Source organism: Anneissia japonica, unplaced genomic scaffold (assembly GCF_011630105.1).
Source record: "Anneissia japonica isolate Jap-2015-1 unplaced genomic scaffold, ASM1163010v1 scaffold1217_len86699_cov187, whole genome shotgun sequence".
Lineage (NCBI taxonomy): Eukaryota > Metazoa > Echinodermata > Crinoidea > Comatulida > Comatulidae > Anneissia > Anneissia japonica.
Window position 1 is genome coordinate 43,071 of NW_022723907.1, and position 8,595 is coordinate 51,665.

Below are 8,595 nucleotides of genomic sequence, written 5' to 3' on the forward strand. Positions count from 1 at the left end.
ACAGCTCTATACCACAAAATCTACAATAATGCATCACTTTTACTTCTTGAATGATCTCAGTTTTAATTTAGGACTAGGGGCTAGTTTGCTCTCTCCTACTATAGCCTAGGCCTAGCCAAGAAAGTCGCCATTTTTCAAAAGCAATTCCGTCTCTCTCTTGAGTTGACGTACGTGCGCGAGCGCCCAAACTCTACTTGTTCGTTGGTGGCGCACCACTTTTCTATAAAAGGCCGCCGTTAATCTATCCTGGATGGCTTGTGCGAGTACAACTGTTAGGCCTCATAAAAAAAATGATTAGTTTATCATCCCCGCGCGCATCTCTTTTGACGAAATCGCGATTTATTTATTTTTTTTTTTTACTAGATTTTTTTTATTGAAAAAACGATCGTTTGTTCGTCAAAAACAAATTTTAAGGCTGGTGAATGATGATTTTCGATCTTTAGAGTAGTCGCCAAGTAACAATATCTATTTATAGGCGATCTTTTTCATACTGCGCATGTCCACAAAGAAAGAGAGATATGACGTTCGTTGACGACGAACGGCGAACAAATCTCGAAGTTTCGCGCGCTAGCTTTGCTCTCTCTATAATATCTAGGATCTCGATCCACCCTGTGGTGGCTGGAGTACAGTAGATAGTTCATTGTATTTCGTATAGTTGTACTTCAAACTTTCAATATTCAGGTAAATTGTTTTGTTATAGATCACCTTTTTAGTTGTGGTCAGGAACTTCATTATTTATATACAATATTGTATATATTCTTGCCATCTTTTAATATTTAAAATGCATATTTAATAAAAGTACATGTGTCATGTGATTGATATTTAATTTACTATCTCGGCCAGGTTTTGGCACACCATACGCCCACAAATTGCTTGAAGAGAGAGTCATTATTTGTTTGTAGCGTTTCCTTTTTTGTTTGCAGCGTTTCTGTTTAGTTTGCAGCGCGTTCTCTTTTTTGTTTGCAGCGTTTCTGTTTTTGTTTGCAGCGCGTTTCTTTCTATTGCAGTGCGTTTTCTTTTTTGTTTGCATCATTTCTTTTTTGTTTGCAGCATTTCTTATTTGTTTGCAGCATTTCTTTTTTGTTTGCAGCATTTCTTTTTTGTTTGCAGCATTTCTTTTTGTTTGCAGTGTGTCCCTTGTGGGCCATCGTAATAAAGAGATGAAGAGCTAGTGTGAAATAGTGAGAGTGAATAAGTGTTGGTGAATTATGTCTATAATAATGTACAATATCCGTTGTATATATTACATTTGATGACTTCTGTTTTAAATGCATCATTAGATTCATCTTGAGTACGGACATATATCCCTCTCTATCAGTACTCCCACTCTAGTTAGTACTCGAATTATATTTCTAGTTTATATTTATTGTTTATTATAATTATATGTATGTTTGCTGCAGTTAGCGAAATGTTTATCTTGTTGATGTGTGTCTGTACAAAATGTTTTCCTATAACATTATGCACAACAAAAATTAAAAGTCACAATCTTAAACAAAAGTAGGCCTATTGCTATTAGATTGGTAAATCATTAGTCTGGGTGCCATTGAGGTCGTGCCATTCTGGTGAATTATTTCGAAAATCTGGCAAATAATTTCTCAGCTTTTAAAAATGTCTCAGACACCGTAACATTTATTGAAAGAGCAGAAATGATTTTTTTTTTCTTTAAATAGCCTATGGCGTTGTGGGAATACTCGAATGCCAGAAAATCACCTGTTTGTCCCGGTCCTTAGTAGCTACTGACATGTTGGTTAACATCTATAAATAAATATTAGTCAGATAACGTAAACTGACAAATTTAACTAGGAATACATATCAAATTTGTTTTTATAATTATTGTATTACTGAACATTGATTGGTTGGCAAATAGTGCCATGTACTGAATTATATTACCGGTAAAATAGGCTCAATTTAATCATTCAATCAATCAATTACCGTTCCGGTTGAAAACGTTAAAACCAATAGGGCCATGTAAGAAAATATACATTTAATAAAGATTGATTCGATTGATATAATAATATTCCACATTTGACATTCATAGTCAGTTTCTAACTAGGCTATATAATATATTTTGACATAATGATATAAATATTATATCATATCATCTTATATTATATCATATTATGATATAATGTGTGTTTAATCGAATTACTATTATAGGCCTATCTCCACATTTCTTTAGATTATGTCACGGTTATATCAAAAGCTTTTGAGAGTAAAACTCATAAAACGGGACCTGCCACTGACGAATACAAAAAAAACCCCGATATATTATCATAACATCGTCATATTTATAAAAGTTATTATACAAGGGAGAATCAATATTACATTGAACGTGAATGGTATACTTAGAACGTGACTTATTATACAATATATAACTCGATATTCTGACAGAAAGCTCAAAATAATATATATTTTTGATATTGTTATAAATGTTGAGATTGTTTAAATTCTACTTGGTGGATTCATTTTCAAAAGTAATGATACAATCTATTTGTATTACTAGGGAAAATCAAAACAGATACCACACTAGAAACGATGGTTGAAGTTACATTGTTAGAAATTATAAAAGAAACATTGTGAGATGTATTGTGTCGTAAATAAACGTTTATAACACAATAAGATATTTATAGATATTTTCAAATTGATGTTTGATTTTCTATCAACTTTCTGTGATTTTTGGTTTCATAGTTTAGTGCATCTATAATTCATTTTTTCTGCGTGACAATGTTGTGGAGAGAACAGTTCATGGGATATAGTATACAGTGAGAAATGGAGTTTCATATATTTGTACACTGCACAGGGATGATTTTGTAAATAAATTAGATCAAATTAAAAACGAATTATGTGTGGTGAATCTATATGGTATTATCATTGGAACTGTTTCATGAAATATAGGCCTTAACGCCTTACAATGTGCCAGTGCAAAACAAAGTATCTATTGCATACACACCTTATATAAAATAAAATCTGTAATAATTACAACATGTTAATTGTAATAATTTAAAGGCCTATTCGTTGCTCATTAGTATCTATAAGTTACTATTGAACAATAAGAACAATGATAATAATAAAGAGTAATGATAATGACAAAAATAATAATAAGATAATGATGATAATAATGACAATATACTAATGCTTGCGGTACACCACGTAGATAGTTCTCTTCAGATATTATTCTCCTGAAGACGATTGAAGCAAGTCAATCGAAACATCTAGATGCTCAACCAACAACAACAGTTCTTTTCAGAACTATCTACGTGGTGTACCGCAAGCATTAGTAGGCCTATATTATTATTACTTCGCCATGCAAAACTTCAAAGAATAATAATGATAAAATTAAAATAAATAGGCTTAATGGCTGAAGTTATTTGATGTTCCTTAAAAGAAGTGTTTTGATAACGGTATTTGCCTATGTGCATGTTGTCTGAAATTTTTTTGAGATGTAATGGGAGAGAATTATTAAGAGTAGTTGTTTTAAAGGTAAAAGATCTCATAATGATAATGACAACTATAATGATGATGATTATTATTATAATGAAAGTGGTGGTTAAAGAGATATGGCGATGATGATGATGATGATGATGATGATGATAATGGTGTTTATACTACTACTAATAATAAAATAATAATAATAATAATATTGAAAATATGAACAGCTTTCCAAATCCACGATGCACCTGTAAGATGTGAGGCTCTCTCTGTCCTTTTCTCGGAAACTAACTCTTTAACCGTCTGCTGAAACAAGACATACAATACAATACTCTGACATACACCATTTACATCGGTAGAATTCATTTCAACAATAGCATGTCGTTTAAAAACAAATGGAATAACAAATTGGTAATTGGTTACACAAAAATTAAATAAAAGATTAAAATTAAATGTGGTCCTAAATGACATAGTAGGTACGTATCGATAGCGGAAGGCAGTTGCACCAGAAGTTGTACACATGGCTATAAAAAAATAAATAAAATTTAAAAAAAAATACACAGTTTAAGATCTGGTAAGAATATTGATAAAATTGAAAAACCTCATACTAGATAAGAAAAATTAAAAAAAAAACAATAATAAACTACAGTAATTTATTAGAGTTAAAGAAATGAAAAATAAAATACTGATAAGCCGTAGACAAAAACCAATTTAATATACAGCTATGATTAGATTAACACTAATTTCTGATTCTGTATAAATATTTAAATATTAAAAAAAAAAAAAAAAAATACACAGTTTAAGATCTGGTAAGAATATTGATAAAATTAAAAAACCTCATACTAGATAAGAAAAATAAAAAAAAAACAATAATAAACTACAGTAAGTTATTAGAGTTAAAGAAATGAAAAATAAAATACTGATAAGCCGTAGACAAAAACCAATTTAATATACAGCTATGATTAGATTAACACTAATTTCTGATTCTGTATAAATATTTAATTATTTATTTGCAGATATAATAAATTGAATTAGTAGAATCAAATTTATTTAACAGACGTTGGTTACCGTTCATTATTTGCATTATATTAGTTATCGAACACACATTTAATCATCAATTAAAATTTACAAAGAAAAAGTAAGATACAACATGTTATTAATTGCGTTAGAAATTGTGATCAATGGTTTTGTCAGTGGAGAAATTGGCGCCCGGTTGAACACTTTTTTGTGAAGTCGAGCAGAATCCTCTTCCTCGATTTGCACAAGTAGTGTGGAAAATGGAGGATGTAACACAAACTATGCACAACGAGCATAGGTACCGGTATTTATTGCAATTTGTTTATTAAGTAATATTATTTCAAATAAAAAAAAGAGTTTTGTTTGTGTGTTTTATTTGCAACCCAACATATTTATTGAAATTTGTTTAAGTAATATTATTTCATATTTCAAATTAAAAAAAAAAAAGTTGTTTTGTATGTTTTATTTTCGAACACATTGCAAAAGTGTCAGCAGCCATTTAGCGTTTACCAAATGAATGCACTCTTCTCGTGTTCTCACATGTTACAAGTTGTGAACACCGACTTCACAAGTTCTAATGAACGCAGCATAAGACATGCGCGTATTCCTGGTCCTGTTCTGATTGGTGTTATACAGTCATTCTCGAAAAGTTACTGAAGAGAATTGCATTTTTGATGAGATTATCAAAAGTGGCGGTCCCCTCTTAGCTTTGCATGTGTCGGGAGAAAGGCATTATTCCTCAAGGTCTAAACAGTGGTGGCGCCAGAGGAGGGCTGAGGTGGGGTGGCTATACCCTCCGTCGGGGAAGCCTAGCCCCCCCCCCCCCACCCCCTAGTTGGAGAAGACGTCGAGTTCATTCTGTCGGGGAATAAACAAAATAAAAAAAAAAATTTCATTGGCCTATTTGTGTACTGTTTATGTTAACTATCACAATAGTAACAAAAACAACAAAAACAACAACAACAATAATAATAATAATAATAATAATAATAATAATAATAATAATAATAATAATAATAATAATAATAATAATAATAATAATAATAATAATAATAATAATAATAATAATAATAATAATATTATTATTATTATTATTATTATTAACAAAAATTCACTTGCCGTCTTATTGACTACCCATCTATATTACTTTTCACATTGAATTAAGCCCACGATGGAACAACAGTGAATTAATTACGTTCAAACAGCCCCTCTCCCACCTAGGTTTATTTCACCTAAGAGTCGTACGATTTCTACGAGTTAAAACTAGTGATCTTTGGAAAGGACCTATACGAGCTTATTACGTGATAGCTACGAGTGAGGTACGACTTTATGGAGTTGGTTACGAGTTATGTACGAATTATGCCGAGCAGAGCACCGAGTTAACTACGAGATTATTACGAGCGTAATATGAGTACCGTATCTAGGAGTTGGAGTTAACTTCGAGTTTACTACGATTTGAGGACTTGTAGCGCTAATTTTGAACATGTTCAAAATTAGCGCCACGAGTTCAGAGCTGCTATGAGTAGGTAAGAGTCCTCTCCGAGCTTTCCGAATCGTCCTACGAGTTTTTGCCGAGTTTGCCGAGTTAGCAACTCGGCATTCTCTTGAAACTCGTATGCTGAAAAAAACCCTAGTGGGAGAGGGGCTGCCCCTCTCCCACCTAGGTTTATTTCACCCAAGAGTCGTACGATTTCTACGAGTTAAAACTCGTGATCTTTGGAAAGGACCTATACGAGCTTATTACGTGTTAGCTACGAGTGAGGTACGACTTTATGGAATTGGTTACGAGTTATGTACGAATTATGCCGAGCAGAACACCGAGTTAACTACGAGATAAGAGTGTAACAAGTTTGTACCGAATTAGATACGAGTTAGGTACTAAGCACCATTGAAAAATGTTTGGAAGGGTTGTCCTTGAGAGACTTTTACTTTTCGCAAATAGAGGGTATCCCAAGCCGCAGCGGACACGATCTTTGCACTTCACTTGCTGCAGGAGAAAAGCAGACACAAATACAAAACAACATTTACACTTTGCTATTCATTGACCTGATTAAAGCCTTTGATGGTGAGTCGAGACGCTCTGGACAACATCCTTAATCATGTTAGATGCCCTCCAAAGCTGTTGCAGATCATAAGAGGTTTTCATGATAACGGGATGCGATGCAAGCAAGCTTGCAAGTATCATCTATGGGGGTTCTAAGTCGGAACCGCTGACAATGAAGAGCGGTGCGGAAATAAGATGATGTTCCACCTTCTACCCTGTTCGGAATCTTCTTTACTGTAGTTCTATTGCATTAATTTACACTGCCAATCTGGTGTTCATTTGAATTGTATAATGGATGGCAAGCTGCTGAATACAGCTAGACAAGACCAAACATCGATGTTTGCCTGCGCTACTATATGCCGATGATGTATGCTTCTGTGATGTGCTTGAAGAAGGACTGGGGATGATGAACGCATTTTCCACCTTCTGTAAAGAGTTCGGTTTGACTATCAGCCATCATAGTTCAAAGAGCCTGGTTCAAGATGTTGATGATGGTCCTAACATAACATCATGCTTAATAAACTCACCTGTGAATGTGACTTAGACATTTGCTTACCTGTCTATCTATCATTCGTTAAGTAGAGCCTCTCTGGTGTGAGTATCGTCGTACTTGTAGAGGCGTGGACTAGCTCGTGCAGTAATTTTCTTCTCCCCAAGGGCCCCTTCGTATCTGAGCTACTCGGTAAACTGGTAACAGCTGCTTTGGTCTGTCCACAACAGGGGCTATGTGGACAAGTACACCGGGGTAACTCCCTACTTAATTGTCTCGAAAGGTTCGTTATAGTGCACATGAGGCCTACGGTTTATAGTCCTTATCAGAGAAAACTCACCTCCAGAACCATAGGCGGCATGGGCGGCGCCAGGAATTCCCCAACGTGGAGTCCAGTTCCCCGACAAGGGGGTCCAAGCTCCCCGCCAAGTTGTCCACCCCTCCCCGTGGGAGAAAATTGTGTTGATTATGGTATTTTTTATCGCAATAGTGTACAACACCTCGCACATACGGTAGCATTCCTGGCACTAAACAGTTTTTAATCCCTAAAATTTGACAGATTAGTAAGGCATAGGCCTACCTAAATTGTATTTTCGGCAGTCGAGATTTTATTTTCCCGACGACCTTGCTGGAAATTCCTCGACAGGAACCCCCGCTAGCGCCGCCTCTGATAGGCGGGCGTGCAGTTGGATATGGCTGCGTTGCGGCGCCCCTGCCTTAACCGCTCGGCTACGATTGTATGGAAACATGGGGTTTTGTTGTTACCGATATTGTACTTTGAAAGAAGAATTCAGCACAAGAATTGGTAGACTTCCACTATAGGTAAACTCACTGATTGAGTATAGAAGAATAGGATGCTAAACACTTCAATCAAAATCAAAGTCTATCGAACCTGTGCTGTGAGTACTGCTATACGGTAGTGAGGCTTGGACGACCTACGGCAGCCAGGAAAAGAACAGAGATTAAATAAGCCTATACCATCTACGCTGTCTACGAAGGATTCTTAATATCTCATGTCAAGATAAAATCACTAAAAGGTCTTACAAGACTGTGGAATCCAATCATTGTTTATGTTTATAAAACAACAGACTTCGCTGGCTTGGAAATGTATGCAGGATGGAAGATTTATGTATTCCAAAAGCTATACTTATGGTAAAATTGCACAAGGAAACAGACCCTAGAAGACCAAAATTATAGGTATATGGATACATGCGAAAGAGACCCTAAAGGCTGTTAACATTGAGTTAAAACGTGGGAATAAAACCCCCAAAATAGACAGATGTGGAAAACAATAATAGTGAATGATGGTTTTACTGTCATTAGAAAAGAAAAAAAAAGAAAGGAAAATAAGAATAGAAGGTAAAGAAGAAAACGAAAAACTTGCACAACATAAAATAACCCAGTGTTAGATTTTAATTGTTCATACTGTAGAAGGACTTGTGCTGTTGGAGTCTGAATTTTAAATCACCAAAATGACTAGTGCATGTGCATCATAATGTTAAAGTTTCGTTCTTTATTTTTTAAATAATAAATAAAACATATAGTTGTAGATTATCTTTACTAAAGTAACAACTTCAGCAGCAAGGACGAGACACATGTGACTAATAGAGCCAAC